This window comes from Haliotis rubra, unplaced genomic scaffold, assembly GCF_003918875.1.
Source record: "Haliotis rubra isolate DU_JTF1 unplaced genomic scaffold, ASM391887v1 Scf454, whole genome shotgun sequence".
NCBI lineage: Eukaryota > Metazoa > Mollusca > Gastropoda > Lepetellida > Haliotidae > Haliotis > Haliotis rubra.
In genome coordinates, this window is record NW_025767140.1 from 837,550 (window position 1) to 860,677 (window position 23,128).

Here is a 23,128-nt window from a genome sequence, read left to right on the forward strand (position 1 = left end):
ACACAGATGCCCACCATGGACTCAGTGTCTAATCTACTTTCAGTAGTTGCAAGTCTTCACATGTCAACTTTATCAACAACGACCCTGAAGATCGAGACAACATCCGGGACAGTGACAACACAGAAAGGTAGTTCTCTCTGAAATGTACATATCGTACTTAGTTCCTATTCCAGCTCCAGTGGTGAAGTAATTAAAGATTAAAGCGTTTAGAACTTGAAAACATATATATATATAGACATGCCATTCAGGAAGATTGTGTCATTGCGCTCTTTATTAGCCATTAAGGAACAGCTTAAGTCTCTGCCGAGTATGCTATCATAGGTGCATGGTGTTTCCAACTGTGAATCCTCGACATTTACTAAAGCTAAGTGTACAAACGCAAAGGATGGGCGTTGCATACCAAATGAAACGTGAATTAATTTCCGTTCCATGCCGTAATTGCGCATGACGAAATATGAGCTATCAAGTTTGTATGTATTGAAATTTTAGCAATGACAACTTCATTCTATTAAGTAATGTGACACCAAAATATCGTCATCATTGGAATTTCGCTGCACGTCATAAACATTATGACATACGTTATTTTCATTATTAAAGACACTATGTCACACCACACATCTCTAAAAATATATATTAAATTTCTCGTAACAATGATTTCAGCCCTCGGGGAAACTACCACATAATTAATCCAAAGACGTCAAGTACGGAGTACCACATGTCCGCCTCGAAGTTTCAATTTTCGATTTCAAGTCGTAAGGGATAATAAGAATTTGATTGCATCAATAGGAAGCTAAAGTGAGTGCATATGCCCCAATATATATAATATAGGCCAAAATATTGTCGAAAATGTTTGACATTGTGGCTTTAACTATTTGCTAAAAGCAATTACACTACCGGATAGAAATCCTTTGTGTTTAGTAACCGTTTTGTCTATTTGTAGCTAAAAGGTTTTAGAAACGCAAATGCCATTAAATACTCTTTTATGTAAAGGTGGCATTCGTAATAAAACGTTGGTTTTGTTGCGCGGCATGTATCAATTGTGCCATGCGAAGGACCTCCTTTTTCATATTTCTGTCCTTAAGTTATATAAATGTACCTGTCTTAAATGATGCTTAATGCTCTGAATACAGACGTACAGGCAGACATGACAACCGTCTCTAATATGAGAACGAGAATCAGTTAGTGAGTTAATATTTATAGTCACATCGGCAATATTTCAGCCATATCGTGACTAAAACAAGTGATACACTAATAAATCATTTCAAACTAACACCTATCAACCAATGACAGTAAAATAACCAGATTATCACAGATATAGGTCTAAAAATAGTATGCAAGTATTAACATGTGACTGTTCCTAACAATACATCCTAAAACTGGATACAACATCACCAAGTTAGGCTACCATACTAGGGTCGAGAACGAGAATGATTGAGTGAGTGAATGAGTTAAAATGTAACGTCACCTCGGTAATATTTCAGCCACACAGTGACGGGAAAGGTAGAACGAGAATGGTTGCAGAGCATATGTTGTTAGAAGTGATCAACACCAGTCTGTGTTTGTAGTGTAGCCTCAGTCAGTAATATTCCTGCTCCAGTATGACGTTGTCGATGTTTTCAGAAATGACACCGACCCTAATCACTCGATCCATGTGGTCGCTTCTCACAGCCAACAGCAGTTGACAGGGATCTGTTACAAACCAGAATCACCATGAGGCATTTTACAGCAGCACCTGGCTTCCGAATTTACCCGAATTTAGTTGGTAAGGGATATTTATTCCCTGTGAAGTGTTACATGTCAAGACATTGCTGTCTATGTTCTTGGTTTGAAGCACGCATCAGCGATAGGTCCACATCCTGCCATAATCCATTAAAATCAACGTACTGTAGCACATGTAGTATTTCAGTCTTGACATTACACGCTACGTCTGAATATACCCTGAACCAGCCACGACACTGTCTTTCAGCCTCCACAGATAGCGGTGATACAGACACCATCTACATCGTGGTTGGTGCTGTAGGTGGAGCTGTTCTGGTTGCCGTCGTTGTCGTGGGCATCGTGTGTATCCGACGGAGAAGACAATCAGCACGTGTGTATTTGTGTTGAGATTTAACATAAGATTTGTTGACATCTAACATGGGTAAATGCCTTAAACAATCGTGTCTTATCGTATAGGCCGTCCAAATACTGGCAATAATATCTTCAGCGTTTACAAGCAGGTATTTCTAACCATTGTCAGAATTAATTCTTGTGTGTTAGTGCAACCTAACAAAATGTCTCTTTTCAGATCAGAGGGAAGATGTGAAAGGGGAGAGAAACATAGAAGCGTGAGTTGAGTACATTACAATCACGTACACAAACTCCCCCATTTACGAGTGAGTGAGTTAAAGTTTAACGTCACATCGGCAATATTTCAGCCATATCGTGACGACAAAAAGTTATATAGTAAGAATAAATACATTTATATATTTTTAAAAACCTGTCAGCAAAGGACAGTATAAAGGCTAGATTATCACAAATTAATTAAAACTAGTTTGAGTTCATGGTAAAATGCTAAATCATGTCAAAACAACACAATATAAAATCGGGCTAGATATCGCCAGCAACTGAAGGGAGATCACCATGCTAGGAGCCATGGGGACTTAGTTACTTTTGCTACCTGCATGGACCTTAGCTGGATTTACATAATCCCTTCAGCTGTTGGTGAACGCAAAACAATAAAGCTTACACAATACAAGTGCATACATAAACACATATGAACACACACATGGGCAGCCACTGATCCTCCCTACTGATCCTTCCACACGCCCCCTCCTCTCCCCCACTCCCCGCCCCTCCAATGCAAAGACATGGGTACAACATTAAACGTTTAAAGGCTGTTTGTTGAAGATGATTTGCATTGCTGGTCACCTATATAAGTTATTTCAGCTTTTCTTCCAGCACTCCAACTTGCCAAGACAGTACAAGCTGCCACACAGGTAGGTCTATCGTATTGCCATTTGTATAACGCTGTGACAAACTAACTTAATTTGGAATCTTACTGCGGGTGGCATCAAGTGCAGGACCGCATTCCCATACATGGTTCCTATGATAATGTTGTATTTGTATCCTAATTAGAGGATTGGTTTTCAGTAACCCATGCTTGTCGTAAGAGGCGACTAACGGGATCGGGTGGTCAGGCTCGCCGACTTGGTTGACACATGTCATCATGTCCCAATTGTGTAGAACGATGCTCATGATGTTGATCACTGGATTGCCTGGTCCAGACGCGATTATTTACAGACCGCCGTCATATAGCTGGAATATTGCTGAGTGCGGCGTTAAACAACAAACAAAACAAAACGAATCTAATCTACAGCGGATACCTATCTGTATGAGAGATCTTTTTCTGTTATAAGTTGTTTTATATGTTTCAGTCGAAAATAAGTTGTATGAACGTTCACGTGGTATCACCCCAATCACCGAAGCGGAAGATCAGACGGATGACTTCTTTTTCTCAGGTGACACTATGTTATTACATATCTCCAAATGTTACAATGAAGATTTGAAAGGTCGGTCTGACCCCATTCTAAAATATTAGCTTAACTATATTTGCTTAACAGTTACGAGAACAAAAGTGGATATGTTTTCTTGAATAATGGTATGGCTGTTTATTCATTTTAAAATCATAATCTTTCCTTAGATGTACACATTTTGGATATGCCAGCTACGAGCACGTGCACACCACGTGAGCAGTATGCGTCATGTGACGTCGACGAAGACAACCTGCATGCTAAACCTGAGAAAACCAAGTCTTCAAATGTTCAACATGGTGAGGCTGATCTATTGTTTAGTGTCAAAGTCTGATTCATGTTTTATCCATGAAACGAGTTTTTCTGTGATGCAGCCAGAAATAAAGGTAAATGCGTGATACGATCGCTAACCTATGTTTGTTGTTAGAGACGACTAACGGGATTGGTTCATCAGACCGCTGACGTGGTTGATCCCACTACTGGTCCAGACACGATTATGTACATACCACCGTATAACATGTAGCTGAAACGTTGCTGAGTGTGGGTGGACAGTGAGTGAGTGAGTGGGTTTAGTTTTACGCCGCTTTTAGCAATATTCCAGTAATATAATGGCGGGGAAAGTGGGTTAAACAACCAACAAACCAGCATCTGTAAAGTACATTAAACACTCATTGTGTGAACATCAGTTTCAGATAAAAACGCTGTAGTAAAGAAACCGAAGAAGAAGCGACAGGATGATCCTAATTAAGGCGTCTGAAGATGTCAACACTGGGGACGTGTATGCAAAGCCCAACAAGGGTTGAAAGGCATATATATACTCTCTTCAAGAAAGAAACTATACATTGGAAACTTTTTGAATTTTAGGAAAATATTTGGCAAAAACCAGTCAATGCTGAATCCCTACATGTGACGGAATGGGTGCCGGCGACTAAACGTTTCAAAAAGAAACGTTTAACAAAAATGTAACGTTACACTAACGTCTGTAGTGAATCGCTAAAACGCACCTTACGTGAAATGCACGTACATCATGGAATTGTGTATCACCCTGAGCTGAAGCCTATGTCTGGCTAGGCACTTCAGCGTGTCCACACAGACCATCTCAAACCTATGGACCCGATACTACAATACTGTAAGCGTTAGTGACAGACCCAGGTCAGGTCGACCTGGAGCTACCACAGGATCGCTACATCCGGTTGAGATATCTTCGTTCAAACACCACGGCCGCATCATCCATAACAATCTAAATCCCTGGACTTCGCCGAATCTCCGACCAGACAGTATGCAGTTGGCTATGGGAAGCCAGACTTTTTGCCAGAAGACCAGTTCAACGTCACGTCGTTCCCTTCATGAACGTCAACGGTTAATCTTTGGAGCATGACAATGCTCGGCCTCACGTAGCACGTGTTTGACAGGACTTCTTCCAACAAAACAATGTTCAGGTGTTACCTTGGCCTTCTTGATCATCCGATGTGTCCCCAAATGAACATCTATGGGATACTCTTGGTCGACGCTTGCGCCGGCGTAATCCGCCACCTCAGACACTACGAAAACTGCACACAGCACTACAGTAAGAGTATCAAAACATTCCTCAAGGCAGCATTCGGCATCTCCTTTCTTCTATGGGTCACCGCTGCCAAGCTGTTATCGATGTTCATGGTGGTCACCCAAGATACTGACGTTTTACTCTAAACAAGTGGCTTTAATAGCCCTCTGTATTTTTACCAAAAACTTTCGGGATAATCATGTGGTGGTTGGTTTTACTGTAACTGAGCAATGATGTCATGTTTGAATCAATTATATGCACTCAGTAAGTAAGCTCCAAAACAGCATGTATACAGCTTGTTCAGCTTGACCTGAGCTACTCTACATATGCATGACCCGGGAGGTCAAATGGCACCAACGGCAGATCGGTTATCTTCATTAAATAGGGGTACAGAGAATGTTATTAATGTTGCGTTCGTGCGAAGCATGCATACATAGATAGATTCGTTATAGAACTTGTCCCGGAAAACAACACTTCTGAACAAACAAACCAATCATGTCATGTTTTAATTGTATTGTTTATACAGTCATATGCTATCTAGTTTGGTTTGCTAACTTTACAATTTACAGATGTCAGTTACTTTCACAATCCGATTCACTCTCGCTATCACTCTCTACACCCAGTTCAATTTTCACTTTTTCTATTTCATGTTCAACTGCTATATTTCTGTCCCAGTAGTCGCTTTCCAAATTTTCAACATGGGCACAACAATCAGTCCACTCGTTTACACCAATTATCTGACACAGGTGCACCCCTTCACAATAATAGACCCAACCAGTTGTGACACGGTCACGCAATTCATTAGTATTCACTTGATCAGGTCAAGCTGAACAAGCTGTAGTTTCCTTGTTTGAAGAATATATATAGGTGTGTGAAATGTAACCAAAATACCCATTTACTAAAGGGTCGTTCACTGTCAAATAGTGATGATATCATCAGAGATTAGCGAAAAGGTGAAGTGAAACCTGACCCACTTGCATACTTGGAAATAATATATCTCATGAATGCAACATCAGATGCTCATAGTTTATACATCTGTTACTGTCACTATTTATGCACGCAATCTGATTTTTCACGTTTAATTTGACAGGATTGTTTCTCATTACTTTCCTTCTGATCGAAAGTAACCTTGTAACAAGCCCGTTTCGTGGTAACAGCAAAATATAGTCTGTATAGGTGGAAACAGTTTTATGCCTTTACCTTGCATATTGTACATGTTCATGATCGCTATGATCTCTGACAAGATGTGTGCCCAATGATACAGGATTCCACGACACAGGTTCGATAATCAAGAGGTGAATGTGATGTTTCTGTAATATTGCGTTCTACAGCGCTAACATTCACTGCTATTTACAATACTGAGTTAATATTTATAACACACCGTAGGAAAAAGGTGTTCGGTTTCGCTGCACTTTGACAGATCCAGGAAGTACAATGAAACCGCGCCAGTCCGGAACACCGCGAGAAAAGGATGTTTACCATGTGAAGGTACGACCGTACGTGTTCACCTTCAGCAACTGTGTTACATAACCAAGTACCAATGAGTCGTTACATCGGAATGTTGTAATCCAGCACATTAAACTAGGACACGGCCCTGGGTGACTCGGGTGCATGGTTGTGTACACATGGGCATATGACTTCTGTTTGATATGTGATGCTGGTCACATTGCAGTATTTGGACATAAGTTTGAAAATCTTGGACAAGTATATTCGGTGACAAACCACATATGGACGTAACGGTTTCTAGAGAACTCATCTTCTCGCTTGACGTCAGCTTGTGTCATTATTGTAAAGTATTCTCTGACGTGTAGGAATAGGTTGGTAATTTAGCGCCCCATTCTGGTATTTTCAAACAGTGTATGAAACGTTTATGAACACGTGTATATATTAGAACGCAGATTACAACTTTATCCCCCTAGAATGTTATGACTTCACAAGATGGTGCTCTTCAGAATATATAACGCTTGGCGTGCCATGGTCTCTAAATGACATGACAACGTAACGCTCACGTTATTGACATTTATAGCACGTGTTATAAACAGATATGAATAATTTTGCTATGTTTCAATGTATATATTGACTTTGCTTTTTAATATTGTATTTCTGATTCACTTGTGAACATGCATAGACGTGGTCTTGTCGCTATATGGCTGCCAAAATGCTGATGCAACACTAAATTTTAACTCACTCACTCATGTATGTTTCCACGTTTTCCGGTAAGAGCTTTGTAACCATAACTACTTTCCTTGTGTGGATCTGCATACAATAAAGGCTGATTTCCTTCTTAATGTTTTATTGATGATCTGCCACTGTGTGACTGTTAGTGGCTGTATCCTTAAAGGGGGTTAAAGTATCGTAAAATTATTGTCACAATGAGGGTACGTAAGTCCTAAAACATCAATGTCAATTTTAATGGTAGTATATTTGTTATTTTTAATAATGGCTAAAATTCAGCACACTCGCCAGCAGCTGAAGGGATGGTGTAAATCCAGCTAGGGTCCATGCAGGTAGCAAAAGTACTGTAAGTCCCCATGGACACTAGTATGGTGATCTACCTTCAGTTGTTGGTGATCTATTGCCCGTTTTTATTTTGTACTGTCTCTACTGATTTAATTTTATTATAACGTACTAGTTTCAAATTTATATCTGTAATGCTCTAGTATTTTACTGTCCTTCGATGACAGGTTTTTATGTTCTAAATCTATTGATTTTAATATTGATATAAATTAACTTGTTCTCGTCACGATATGGCTGAAATATTGCCGATGTGACGTTAAATATTAAATATTACATATTAACTCTTTTTGACACCAGCAGTGACGTAAGCTGCTTTTTATGACCTACAGGTTGACAGCCTTGTAATAAGTCGTCACAAATCTTCTACAAAGTAGTGGGATATACAACATTCGGATATATAACGGCAAACTTTCAAAAACCTGGTGTTGTGTTAATTTTCTCCAGATCTGTTAATATCAGTTGATGGTAACTATTGACAAATGGTTCTGATATGGTCGCTTGCATATGATAGCGAATAAGTCAAACTTGCGCATCGGATTTTGTGGTGTTGTAAGAACTAAAGACAGTCACATTCTCTGCAACATTATCCTCCCGTGGAACACATATATTTACATATTATGTATAAGTGAAACACTAGCGTTTAGAAACACAATTTGCGAACTAAATCATCAGTTTATTTGCGCACACACATGCATACTAGGATCCTGTAAAGAGCAAGTAGCAACTTCCACAGGTCACACAGACTTTACAGACAAGCACCAAATGTCCACGAATCGGAGCCTGATATAATGAATCAGTTGCTAGACAGCTGGGTTCTCGAGCAGAACACTTATCTCCAGAAATCAGATAATATCCCTGTTTATCATCTAATGGAGGGTGTTATCAGTGCAATAAAGCAATCTGATAAACCACTCTCCTACCCAGAGTTCCATGCGGCAAGCCAGCATAGTACCTCTGCCACAGGCCACAAAAATGTGACGATTCGTCACATCTTGCAATGTCCATTCAATATAATGTACAGATTTCTTTTACTCTTTTATTTTTGACGAGTCTACACATCTAATTAAACATCTTTGATAGAATTGTTTAGTTTCACTGAGAAAATATCCAAAAACATGTAACACTATTTCGATTTGCGTAGCGATCCTTTGTTTACATAGGTTGTACGGCTCCACGTGCTGTCATCGAAGCCGACGGAGAGCAAACGATGCAGCCAGTTTGATATCTAAATATGTACTGTCATAGACATAGACTGTCGCAGTTGTGGAAGAATATATATGTAACAAAGTAAAACATTATGAAGAGAGCGCAGAAAAGCTTTCGTGAGTCCAGTCTGTTCTTATTATGAATATGCGCGTTTGATTACAAGCAAGAGAAAAGTCCGGTCAATTAGCCTTTGGCAGTGATGTTATGTTAAGTCATCGCTGTGCCAGAGTGTGCTGATAAACGTGGAATCATAATCTGATGACTATGCAAATTACGTCAATCCACGAACTACTTTCTCAAAAACTCCATACATGCCGTGCGAATCCTACAACGTTTAACATTTTAGTGATGACGTCGTCGCGAGTTTACGTTACGTCGACGAGTTTGTAAACAAACACGGCTGCCCCCATTATCAAAATTGGTGATTCTGTAGAATTGATGACAGAGGTTCTGGAGTCGTTACTGCAGTAATTAATGCCATTAATGTTATATGTCTGGTAATATTCCATTTTTCCAGAGTGTGACGTAAGTCTAACGGTAATACTTTGTACTGAATGTTATCGGGTTCTGTCGTCGGGAATAATTAACCCTGTAGGAGGAAGCGTTACATTATCAGGTTTGATAAGGGTTCTACAATGTCATTTTACAATCACGCGTTCTGATTGGTCCGCCAGAGATATCGAATTACGTTAATGAGGGTTTTACTGTGATATTTTTTAGTCATGGGTTATGATTGGTCTGATAGAGACATCGATGTACTTTAATAATAGTTCTACCATGACATTATACAATCATGCAATCTGATTGGTCAGACAGAAATATCAATTACGTCAAACCGTGGCGCTGATGGTCAATCGCATTATCACTTCTTTCGGAAACGGATGACACTGGGCCAAATTGAAAAAGAGCATAGGACATGTCATTTTGCCATTTACTCGTTCACCACGTAACCTTGTAGAGGTTTTATTGAGGCCATTGCTGTGAGTTGTGTCACTATATCGCCATGCCACTCATTTCGTACCTTAACATCTGCATATTGTCTTCAGGGCACACTTTAAAATGTACCAAGTACTTGAAGAATATTTCCTTACAAATGTTGCATTCCTTTTCTCTGTGAGAGATGCACCTTCAGATCCATCCATGACGAGTATTTACCCACCCATTGGACCCCTACACCCAACACGGGCTACAGGATCTGATATTGCTTGGTCATAGGGGACTTATCAGACTTTTTACAGGAAACTGTACACAACTGACTGTGTCGTAAATCGAAATACACTCCCTCGGTCAACATTATCAGCAATGGTTTATTAAGGTTAATATTAAAGTTGAATTTTCCTGGTAAACTGATCCGGGTTTTGTTTTGTCCCTGTCGGTACCATGATCCGGGTTTTATTGGGTCCCTATCGGTACCATAATCCGTATTTAAGTGGGTCCCTGTCGGTAACATGATCCGGATTTTAGATGGTCGCCGTCGGTAATTGATCTGGACGCCTCAGGGCGACGATAGCACATGGCTGATGTTCACTGCTGTAACTGACTATTGTAGGGATGCAAGTAGCCAAGAAAATTTAGTAGTATTGTAGTATGATTATTAGTTACACTGATGGGCACCTTTTGCTGTGCTTATTAAGTTTAGTAAATCTATACTTAAATTGAGTTTGGGAAAAGAATCCGTTTTGCCATGTCAGACACGTTGGTTCGTGTATCATATTTTCGTCATATACAACTGGAATAAAGTTACTGTGCATTATTTGATGTTAAGTCATTTTTAATATTGTGATGCTTTCCTTAATCACTGTTTAACTGTTGACAGGGTAGTATGGAAATTTCTATGATTTGTCACTAGGACCTTGAAGAGATGTCAGTTCTCAAATTCAGTATCGTGTGTGTCCACCTTTGGCGTTGATGAAGGCTTGACAACGCACAGACGACAATAAGCGATTGAAGAAAGCTTGAGGAATGTTGTTCCATGTCTGAACCAACGCTTGTCCCAATTCAGCTAACGTCAGTGGCTGAATCTGGGCTTGACGTATGTTGCGACCAGAACTGGGATACGACCAGAACTAGGATAACTAATATGGAGAATTATACGTCTTACTCTCAACTATGTATTTAATCGACAAACAATTATTAAGATCAAAATCAGCTGCACAACTCGTGTCCTTTATTTTAACTACTGATCGCAAAAAATGCCAATGGCAGCGCTCCATAGTCGATGTCCGCCATAATAGCTAAATATAGCAGCGCAGAAAATGTAGAAACGTGAAACTGAAACGAAATAGAATTCATTTTCATACGCTTTACTGTAATTACTCTACTAGCTTAAAAATAAGTGAGCGACCAATTAATGTTCCTGGTTGTGGATGCTGAATTAAAGTGTCAGGTGTTTTTCATTCATATTTTATTCATAATGATTCATTCATTCCCAGAAATGGTTACTGCTCAACTTGAAATATGACTTTCTTGCAATATCTAATGATATGTTAAAATATAGCTAATTATTCCTTTTAACAATATATGTGTATGCCCACAAATAGAACCAGAAAATATGATGTGAATGGTATTGGATTTTTATTTTATAGTTTAATAATTATGCTTAATATGTGTAAAAATATAGTAAGTTGTATCTAAATATCGGCAGCCTGGCCATTTTTGCAGTGTTTTATGTAATAATACAGTAAATAGTTTCTTTTAAAAAAGAACGGGGAATAAAAGAAAATTAAATTATGTCATAATTATTTTTTAATGATGTTACATCCATTCTTGATGGGTATGTATGTATAACAATTCTAGTTTGTTTTGGGGATTTAAGTTATTTGTGTTATGCCATTTGTGAGAGTATATAAGAGATTGGTATGTTGCTTGGTCATACTTTTCAGAGAATATTTCTTATGAAATACTCGAAAAATATACAGGTTCATGTACACATTCATGACACTGTAAAAAGAGTGGCGATCTATTATTTATAATGGTAGGGTGTATTCAGTAACACGCCATCACACATAATACTATGCTGATAATGCTGAGTGAAAGGTCCAGTTAAAGTTCTCATCCCCAAAAGTTCACATGGCCCCTAAGCAGTTAGTGGCTCCCTATTTTTATAACATGTTTAGCCTCCAAGTAATGTTGTGTTAATATTACTGCTATTAGCATATAAGATTCGCCAGTAATGATCATTTATAGCTTTCATCATTATTGTGTACATGGAAGCTGTTTGTAACAGACACCAGACATACAAGGCATAATTACTTCAGAATGAAAAAAGTGGGAGAGTTTGTGCCCCATCTCAGAAGGCTATAGTTATAACATTGAAGAAAAATGATGGTGTAGAAATTATCCAAAACATTTCTTTAATGTTCCTTTGAAAATCCCCTTCCTGGTCAGCTTGATATAAATGGGAAATTCACTGAGCCCTTCGTAGCAGCTTGAACGGTTATCTCCCATTTGACAGACACCCATTTGACAGACACTGAACTAGAAGGTTAATTAGGGTAACACCTACGGGTATAATGGAACAATCCACTGTCTTGTGAGTAGAGCAGGGTGAGCCTGAAACAGGTTCGTTACTGAGAAGTTTGATTGTGGGTAAATAGAACTTTGTTGTGATTAAATGATAAATGATATCTCTTCTCAAAATTGATTTTACTATCAATTACTATCGAATATAAAAACAGGTTTGTCACTGAGAGGTTATATTGTGTTTATTGATAGAAAAGCCCCCCCTCCCAATAATAGCATATGTACAACAGAACTTAATTGAGAAAACGTTTTGTTGGAGAGATATAGATATGTACATATTTGAAAACATTCTGATTTGTAGTAAATGAGACACCTGCATTGCCATGTAAGATACGATTAATACCAATCAGTGTTCTAATTTTAGCAATACTTTCTTAAGATTGTAACAGTTTATGTCTTTGTGTAGTATACAATGGACATTCAAGGAAGTAATGAAAAACATTCTCACATCCATGGCCACATTGACATGATGCGTCATTTTTAATTTTTTTTTTATTCCAAATGTATCGTAATTAAGTGCACTCGTCATATATCTTAATATTGTGTGCAAAACATATAACTTCTTTATTCCATATGAATAATATTTAGGTTCACATTTGTCTTTATTTGATTTATATGATACAACAGTGTCGCAATTTCTAATAGAGAAGCTAATGTTTTCAATATGATGATGCCGACTCCCGTTAGACTAGAAATGTTTATGAAAATAAACTGTTCAAATTACTGTCTTTTCATCCATCTTTCAAAATAAATAATATAGCTTCAGTTTGTTCCTTCGTTTTTATTTGGACTATTCCAATATAATGTGCAGGTAACAGGTAGTAGATAATCTGTTCACTGAACCGTAAATGTTGTTGTTTTCAAGTGTCTGCAAACTGGCTGTCTGCGTAATGGGAGGACACCGCTTGAACTTGTTATTCCACGCATTGTCATCAATAACATTATATTTGCTGAACTAATTAGCGGTTAGAGTTGTCCCCCCTTCACAATTTGCTTGAAAGGGTCATCTGCTCATTGTGTTAGAAGGCCAAGCAGCTGAAGCTTCTTTGATGACATATTGTTACTGAAATGAAACTGTCAAGGTAAATGATGCCTTCATATTTACTTTTTTGTGTGTAATTTCCCCCAGAAACCAATACTACCTGATATGGATATGGTTGTCAGGCTCAATGACTTAGTCATTGTTTAGAATCAAGTCTCAATGAATGCATGTGTGGTTGCTTATGATCTCAATAACTGGATTGTCTGGTGCAAACTCAGTTATTTACAGATATCATGTAGCTAGAATATTGTGTAGCAACAAACAACAAACAAGCAAAAACAATTTATGCCAGCTTTGGATTAGGGAATGTGTGTGATAAATGTAGCCAAGGAAATTAAAACATGCAATATTGCCCCACTGCTTTTAGATTTTGCCCATAAGTATGAAGTATAAGAACCCAAAAGAAAATAATAAACTCCATTAAAATATAGATTATAAACTTGTTCCACTTCAAACACATTTGGTTGAGGGAATATAAGTAATACTATTAAACAAATCTCTTAAAATTAGTACTGTACATCAGCCCAGTGTGCTCTTAAATATGAAGTGTGATTTGCTATGAGCAGCAAAATGAAATCAGAAGATTCCATTGATTGTAATTTTATGGTGTTATCCCTCTTCTGGTTGAATCTGTATGTATTATACTAATATTGTACAGATTCTCTGAAAATAAGAGATATTGTCCTGTTCAAGATTCAGCCCACAATTTTTAAGTGTCAGATTATTCTGTTAGTATTAGACTTAGGAGACATTATCCCTCTCCTGGTCAAAGGCATACAGGATTAAATCAAGTTAACTCTCTTAAAGTTGTACTAATTATTGGCCTATTTGCTTTCATAGTCTGCTTTTTACATGTCTGAAATATGATCTACTATCATCAGATTTTAAAGTTGTTTTCCTTTATCTAATCAAGGGCATATGAATAGTATAATAGTCTAAACATTGTCAATATTGACCTGTTGCATGTAGACACCGTTTCACAAGTTTCACATATGACTAAATACTATCAAAAGCCATGAGGAATCTTTAGATTCGATAACTGTAATTTTTTAGTCAACTTTACTCAAACAGATATTGTCACAACAAGGAATAAGAACACCATAATAACTTTACCAGATAGATATAACATGAACCTAACAGTTTACACACTCACACCCATTCAGCTTGAGTCAAATAACTATCACCCTTCAAGGGCATCACGCACAGCACACAGTTTAGACACAAATCACACATTGCACAATCACTGTTTCCCTGAAAATACTAAAGGTTACTACATGCAAATAGTGTGCTAACAATCAACCCTTCTCATACAATACATCCAACTGTAGATTTTTAAGGCATATTCCCACTCTTGGTTAAGGACATGTGAGTATCATTATTACTATTTCATTATTAATGCTATAGTATTATTTCATTCAGAATTTGCTGACAAGTTGGAATTGTTATTTACCACTATAAGCTGAGAGGAAATCTGTAAGTTTTAAAGGCTTTATCCCTCTTTGGGCAAAGGGCATGTCATTCATGATAACAGTTAAAGTCTCTGAAAATAAGAACTATTGACCCAGTACATTCATAATTTGCTCACAGGTTTGAAATGTTATTCAATATCATCAGCCAAGATACCATTTTGAAATTGTATAAACTGTAGGTTTTAAGACATTATCCTACTTCTGCTCAAAGGCACTTGATTAATAATAATAGTTAAAAATCTCTGAAAATTTGAACTATTGACCCAGTATAATCACAATTTGCTTGTAAGTTTAAAATGCTATTTACTATCATGCTCCCAGATAAATTCTTGAAATTCCTTAAACTGTAGGTTTTAAAGGCATTATCCCACTTCTGGTCAAATCCATGTGATAAATAATAATAGTAAAAAATCTCTGAAAATTTGAAGTATTGACCCAGTACATCCATAATTTGCTCACAGGTTTAAAATACTATTCAATATCATCAGTCCAAAGGAAAGCTTCAAATTCCATAAACTGTAGGTTTTAAAGGCATTATCCCATTTCTGGTCAAAGGCACGTGATTAATAATCATAGTTAAAATTCTCTGAAAATTTGAATTATTGACTCAGTACATTAATAATTTACTTGTAGGTTTGGAATGCTATTTACTATCATCAGCCAAGATAACTTCTTGAAATTCCATAAACTGTAGGTTTTAAAGGCATTATCCCATTTCTGGTCAAATGCATGTGATTAATAATAATAGTTAAAAATCACTGATAATTTCAATTATTGACCCAGTACATTAATAATTTACTTGTAGGTTTGGAATGCTACTTACTATCATCAGCCATGAAAACTTCTTGAAATTCCATAAACTGTAGGTTTTAAAGGCATTATCCCACTTTTGGTCAAAGGCACGTGATTAATAATAATAGTTAAAAATCTCTGTAAAATAGAATTATAGACCCAGTACATTCATAATTTCCTCAGAGGTTTGAAATGCTAATCTATATCATCATGCCAGGCAGCTTCTGGAAATTCCATAAACTGTAGGTTTTAAAGGCATTATCCCACTTCTGGTCAAATGCACGTGATAACTAATAATAGTTAAAAATCTCTGAAAATTTGAATTTTTGATCCAGTTCATTCATAACTTACTTGTAGGTTTGAAATGCTATTTACTATCATGAGCCAAGATAACTTCTTGAAATTCCATAAACTGTAGGTTTTAAAGGCATTATCCCATTTCTGGTCAAATGCATGTGATTAATAATAATAGTTAAAAATCACTGATAATTTCAATTATTGACCCAGTACATGAATAATTTACTTGTAGGTTTGGAATGCTATTTACTATCATCAGCCATGAAAACTTCTTGAAATTCCATAAACTGTAGGTATTAAAGGCATTATCCCACTTCTGGTCAAAGGCACGTGATTAATAATAATAGTTAAAAATCTCTGTAAAATAGAATTATAAACTCAGTATATTCATAATTTGCTCAGAGGTTTGAAATACCATTCAATATCATCAGCCCAGACAGCTTCTGGAAATTCCATAAACTGTAGGTTTAAAAGACATTATCCCACTTCTGGTCAAATGCATGTGATTCATAATAATAGTTAAAAATCTCTGAAAATTTGAATTATTGACCCAGGACATTAATAGTTTACTTGTATGTTTGAAATGCTATTTACTATCATCAGCCCAGACAGCTTCTGGAAATTCCATAAACTGTAGGTTTTAAAGGCATTATCCCACTTCTGGTCAAAGGCACGTGATTAATAATAATAGTTAAAAATCTCTGTAAAATAGAATTATAGACCCAGTCTATTCATAATTTGCTCAGAGGTTTGAAATGCTAATCTATATCATCAACCCAGACAGCTTCTGGAAATTCCATAAACTGTAGGTTTTAAAGGCATTATCCCACTTCTGGTCAAAGGCACGTGATTAATAATAATAGTTAAAAATCTCTGAACATTTGTATTATAGACCCAGTACATTGATAGTTTACTTGTAGGTTTGAAATGCTGTTTCCTATCATCAGCCAAGAAAACATCTTGAAATTCCATAAACTGTAGGTTTTATAGGCATTATCCCATTTCTGGTCAAAGGCACGAGATTAATAATATTAGTTACAAATCTCTGTAAAATAGAATTATAAACCCAGTTTATTCATAATTTGCTCAGAGGTTTGAAATACTATTCAATATCATCAGCCCACATAGCTTCTTGAAATTCCATAAACTGTAGGTTTTAAAGACATTATCCCACTTCCGGTCAAAGCATATGATAACTAATAATAGTTAAAAATCTCTGAAAATTTGAATAATTGACCCAGTACATTAATAGTTTACTTGTATGTTTGAAATGCTATTTACTATCATCAGCCAAGATAACTTCTTGAAATTCCATAAACTGTAGGTTTTAAAGGCACTATCCCATTTCTGGTCAAATGCACGTGATTAATAATAATAGTTATAAAACTCTGTAAAATAGAATTATACACCCAGTACATTCATAATTTGCTCAGAGGTTTGAAATACTATTCAATATCATCAGCCCAGACAGCTTTTGGAAATTCCATAAACTGTAGGTTTTAAAGGCATTATCCCACTTCTGGTCAAAGGCACGTGATTAATAATAATAGTTAAAAATCTCTGAACATTTGTATTATAGACCCAGTACATTGATAGTTTACTTGTAAGTTTGAAATGCTGTTTCCTATCATCAGCCAAGAAAACATCTTGAAATTCCATAAACTGTAGGTTTTAAAGGCATTATCCCACTTCTGGTCAAATGCACGTGATTAATAATAATAGTTAAAAATCACTGATAATTTCAATTATTGACCCAGTACATTAATAATTTACTTGTATGTTTGAAATGCTATTTCCTATCATCAGCCAAGAAAACTTCTTGAAATTCCATAAACTGTAGGTTTTAAAGGCATTATCCCACTTCTGGTCAAATGCACGTGATTAATAATAATAGTTAAAAATCACTGATAATTTCAATTATTGACCCAGTACATTAATAATTTACTTGTATGTTTGAAATGCTATTTCCTATCATCAGCCAAGAAAACTTCTTGAAATTCCATAAACTGTAGGTTTTAAAGGCATTATCCCATTTCTGGTCAAATGCATGTGATTAATAATAATAGTTAAAAATTAAGAATTTCAGCTTAGTGTATTTCCATTTCTTACACGTAAATCTGCACATGGTAACTTTGAAATATAATGAAGATATGGCATCTGCAAAGCTTTAAAAGACATATTTCATTCCTCCATTTACACTTTTCCAGTTACAGAGTTAGATATTAACATAAGCCTTCTTGCCCTTCTGCCCCTCTGTATCAAAACTCAATACAGTGACAAACACTTGGGATGGACTCCATTTCTGAACTTTCATTGTTGAGATGCTTGTAATTCAAGTTCTTGAATTTTTCAATCAGAAAATGACATGGTTCTTTCACTGCTTCGTACAAAGTGTGGTGTGGTGTTGTACTGTGAAGAAAACAGAAAGACATAATCAATGTACCATGTTTGCATTAACTAACTACATCCAAAACATTCAAGAAAATGGCCACCAACATGCGTAAAAAACATGGAAAGTACTTTGAATAACTTGGAATGGCAGTTGCCAACTGAGTGGATTGAACAAGAGCGGAGTGGAGAGGAGTGGGTGGTGCAAGTGAAATGAGAGATTGCGTGGATGGGTTGGGGAGTGAGTGAGTGAGCGAGAGAAGTTGAGTGGAGTTGACTTGAGAGGAGTGGGTGGTGTGAGGGAAGAGGGTGTAGTGAGAGTAGTGGAGTGGGTGGAGTGACTGGAGCGGAGTGAGTCGAGTGAGGGAAGAGGGTGTAGTGAGAGTAGCATAGTGGTTGGAGTGGGTGGAGCGGAGTGAGTCGAGCGAGGGAAGAGGGTGAGTGAGAGTAGTGGAGTGGGTGGAGCGGAGAGAGTCGAGCGAGGAAGAGGTGTAGTGAGAGTAGTGTAGTGGGTGGAGTGACTGGAGCGGAGTGAGTCGAGCGAGGGAAGAGGTGTAGTGAGAGTAGTGTAGTGGGTGGAGCGGAGTGAGTCGAGCGAGGGAAGAGGGTGTGGTGAGAGTAGTGCAGTGGGTTGAGTCACTGGAGTGGAGTGAGTCAAGCGAGGGAAGAGGGTGTAATGAGAGTAGCATAGTGGGGGAGTGACTGGAGTGGAGTGAGTCAAGCGAGGGAAGAGGGTGTAGTGAGAGTAGTGTAGTGGGTTGAGTGACTGGAGCGGAGTGAGTCAAGCGAGGGAAGAGGGTGTAGTGAGAGTAGTGTAGTGGGTGGAGTGGGTGGAGCGGAGTGAGTCAAGCAAGGGAAGAGGTGTAGTGAGAGTAGCTATGGTTGGAATGGGTGGAGCGGAGTGAGTCGAGCGAGGGAAGAGGTGTAGTGGGAGTAGTGTAGTGGGTGGAGTGACTGGAGCGGAGTGAGTCAAGCAAGGGAAGAGGTGTAGTGAGAGTAGCATAGAGGTTGGAATGGGTGGAGCGGAGTGAGTCGAGCGAGGGAAGAGGGTGAGTGAGAGTAGTGGAGTGGTTGGAGTGGGTGGAGCGAAGTGAGTCGAGCGAGGGAAGAGGTGTAGTGAGAGTAGTGTAGTGGGTGGAGTGGGTGGAGCAGAGTGAGTCAAGCAAGGGAAGAGGTGTAGTGAGAGTAGCATAGAGGTTGGAATGGGTGGAGCGGAGTGAGTCGAGCGAGGGAAGAGGTGTAGTGAGAGTAGTGTAGTGGGTGGAGTGACTGGAGCGGAGTGAGTCAAGCAAGGGAAGAGGTGTAGTGAGAGTAGCATAGAGGTTGGAATGGGTGGAGCGGAGTGAGTCGAGTGAGGGAAGAGAGGAGAGTGAGAGTAGTGGAGTGGTTGGAGTGGGTGGAAGCAGAAGTGAGTCGAGAGGCGAGGGAAGAGGTGTAGTGAGAGTAGTGTAGTGGGTGGAGTGGGTGGGAGGCGGAGTGGAGTCAAGCAAGGAAGAGGTGTAGTGAGAGTAGCATAGAGGTTGGAATGGGTGGAGGTGGAGGTGAGTCGAAGCGAGGGAAAAGAGGGTGTAGTGAGAGTAGTGTAGTGGGTGTAGTGGGTGGAAGCGGGTGAGTCCGGCGAGGGAAAGAGGTGTAGTGAAGTAGCATAGTGGTTGGAGTGGGTGAAGCGAAGTGAGTCGGCGAGGGAAGAGGTGTAGTGAGAGTAGCATAGTGGTTGGAGTGGGTGGAGCGAAGTGAGTCGAGCGAGGGAAGAGGTGTAGTGAGAGTAGCATAGTGGTTGGAGTGGGTGGAGCGGAGTGAGTCGAGCGAGGGAAGAGGGTAAGTGAGAGTAGTGAAGTGGGTGGAGCGGAGAGAGTCGAGCGAGGAAAGAGGTGTAGTGAGGAGTAGTGTAGTGGGTGGAGTGGGTGGAAGCGGAGTGAGTCAAAGCGAGGGAAGAGGTGTAGTGAGAGTAGCATAGTGGTTGGAGTGGGTGGAGGCGGAGGGTGAGTGAAGCGAGGGAAGAGGGTGTAGTGAGAGTAGTGTAGTGGGTGGAGCGGAGTGAGTCGAGCGAGGGAAGAGGGTGAATGAGAGTAGCATAGTGGGGGAGTGACTGAAACGGAGTGAGTCGAGCAAGGGATGACGGTGTAGTGAGGGTAGCATAGTGGTTGGAGTGGGTGGAGCGAAGTGAGTCGAGCGAGGGAAGAGGTGTAGTGAGAGTAGTGTCCCAGCAGGCACATCAACGTTGTTTCAACGTTGAGAATAGGTTGATCCTCAACGTTGAAAATAGATTGAAAATAGGTTGTATATGAAAGTTTTTTTGACGTAGATATCCGACGTGGAATCAACGTTGAAGTTTGACCGATTATCAACGTTGAAAAAAGGTTGATCCTCAACGTTGAAAATAGATTGAAAATAGGTTGTATATGAAAGTTTTTTTGACGTAGATATCCGACGTGGAATCAACGTTGAAGTTTGACCGATTATCAACGTTGAGAATAGGTTGATCCTCAACGTTGAAAATAGATTGAAAATAGGTTGTATATGAAAGTTTTTGGCGTAGATATCCGACGTGGAATCAATGTTGAAGTCTGACATATTAGCGTTGAAAATGGGTTGTTCCGTGGTTGTGTCTGGGAGGTATTACGGCTTTCCTGTAAATAGACTCGCATTTCATCTTTAAACTACAATAAAGTAGCACCAAACTCCTGCATCCAGCTAAAACACCCAAAAGCTACCTGCAATAAACAGTGTTCAAACAGAAAATTGCAGTAAAATATTTACCTGATAAAATGCTTGGTTACAATTCCACATTCAATATAATGTTCATTTAAGTTTTATGTCAGTTGGACGTATAATTCCAGTAAGAAGAAAGAGTATTCCAAATTAAGAAAAACTATTTACTGTTGTATTGTTACCTTGAAAAGGTGAAAATTGTCGAGAAGACATTTTGTCTGAATTTCAGCTCTTAGACAGACCCCTGAATAAACACAATGCAATTACTTTCACCATGAAAGGGATCCAAGATGACCAGGAACTATACCTGGAGACAGCACATAAAACAAGTCACTTTAATGAAATCTTTATGAACACACGCACACAGAAAACGTGGTTTAATGCATAATGTAAAACATCACACATGACATAGTCTGTAGGTGATCTCTGTTGTGCTAATAACACAATATCATCTGCATATAGCATCAAAGTGACATTTTCGCCACCAATTTCAATACCACAGTTCAGATTTTTCAACACAATTACAACTCCAAAACACAATTATCAGCTCCTCTTCTTTCTGCCACTCCCTGCCTGGCGGTCAGGTGGATACTTCAGAAACATTCCTAATTCTTTCTTGAAATTTGCTTCGGATGCATTCCCATCTCATTCCCTTGAGATAGGACACATTCTGAAATTTTATATTTAAATACATGAATAAGTTATATGGAAGATATATTGTCTTAAATGATTCAAGTATTTGTTTAATCAATCACTTGAAAGGTTCATTTCACTGCTGTAACTTGGCATGTGAACATATGAACAGCATCAATACAAAATATGACGAAAAGTGTAAACAATTTATATTTTCAACCGAAGGAATGGAAGTTTTCTTAAACATTTTCAAAGAAAATCCTCATTTGCAAGTTGATTATTTAATTAGACTATGAATTACCGGTAGGATGAATTAGACGATGCTTTACTGTCATATATTATTTGCTATGGTCATGATGAAAATGCTGCACTTGGAAATTAACTTACCAGAGATGATTGAATACAACCTTGTATTCTTAAAAGAAAACTTGCCGTTTTGCCCATCAACATTCATTCTTGACATCAAATTGTTTGACATTGTCCTGCAAAACAATGGAAGATTGTTGTCATTCTGTCAGATTTAGTTTTCTTTAGAGATTCTCGGAAATGATTATTTCAAATTAATAGGAGTTGAACTGATGTAGCAATGTTGCTACCAGGAGTCATAAATTGTTACAAAAGCCATTTTACATTAAATGATAAGAAAACAAAATGGGTGGTGGTTCACAGGTCAAAGAACAAGTCTATTGTGGGAGGTCTCCCAACACCATTTGTTCCCAAACACAAGGAAGTATGGATCATGGAGTTCTGAAAACAATAATGAGCTCTCATAAGTATAGAATATATTCTCAAGTATCTACTCTCTCTCTCTCTCTTTGTCATTTGTACACTCATAAAACTCAGATAAATAACTTTTTTATAATTCATAAATGTTTACACTTAATCTCTTATAGGAACGCTTAGAAAATCTCTCATATAATAGGCACCGCAGGCTGATTTTTCTTAATGCTTTTAAAATTATTTTTTTTATGCATTCTAGTCCCAATTACTGTTCTGACGGCAGAAGTGAAGACTATATGTCAAAGAATATCATAATAATGCTGTAGGTGCCCTTCATATATGTCCCAAAAATCGAGCTAAACTGAGATTTGCCAAGTCATTTACGTCCACTCATGTGGAACAAAAATTAATCAAAGTACGTAGGCAATGACTTTATAGGGTTTATCTATAAGTATCATTTATAAATTCCTGAAATTTTGAAATCATTACATCAATAATTACTATGACTTCAAGCAACTCTTCACAGTAAGGGTAGCTCCCAAGAAACACAACAACACACAAAACTCGTAAATAAATATAATTTACTGTCATACATCAAGACAAGAAAACCCTTACACGGCAAAGAAGACTATGTGACTTTTATCCATAGTCATCATAACAATAATAAAGGGGTAAATCATGTTTATTAGTAACACTAATAAGCCTAGAATAGAAACGTATCCTCTCTTAGTGTTTTCAGTTTCTCAGCTACTCTCAGACAGGAGTCTGTGAAGCA

The 23,128-nt window shown here is 38.1% G+C and overlaps 1 protein-coding gene and 1 long non-coding RNA gene across 6 annotated transcripts in view; both read left to right on the plus strand.

Annotated features, from left to right (window-relative positions):
• Window positions 1-23,128, plus strand: part of LOC124290008 (cell wall integrity and stress response component 4-like) — an 81,370-nt gene that overhangs the window by 1,475 nt on the left and 56,767 nt on the right. The gene's annotated exons all lie outside the window — the stretch shown is intronic.
• On the plus strand, window positions 51-22,878 carry LOC124290010. The gene is made up of 3 exons (XR_006901811.1): window positions 51-127; window positions 18,482-18,487; window positions 22,867-22,878. It is a non-coding gene; the product is annotated as an uncharacterized LOC124290010 (long non-coding RNA).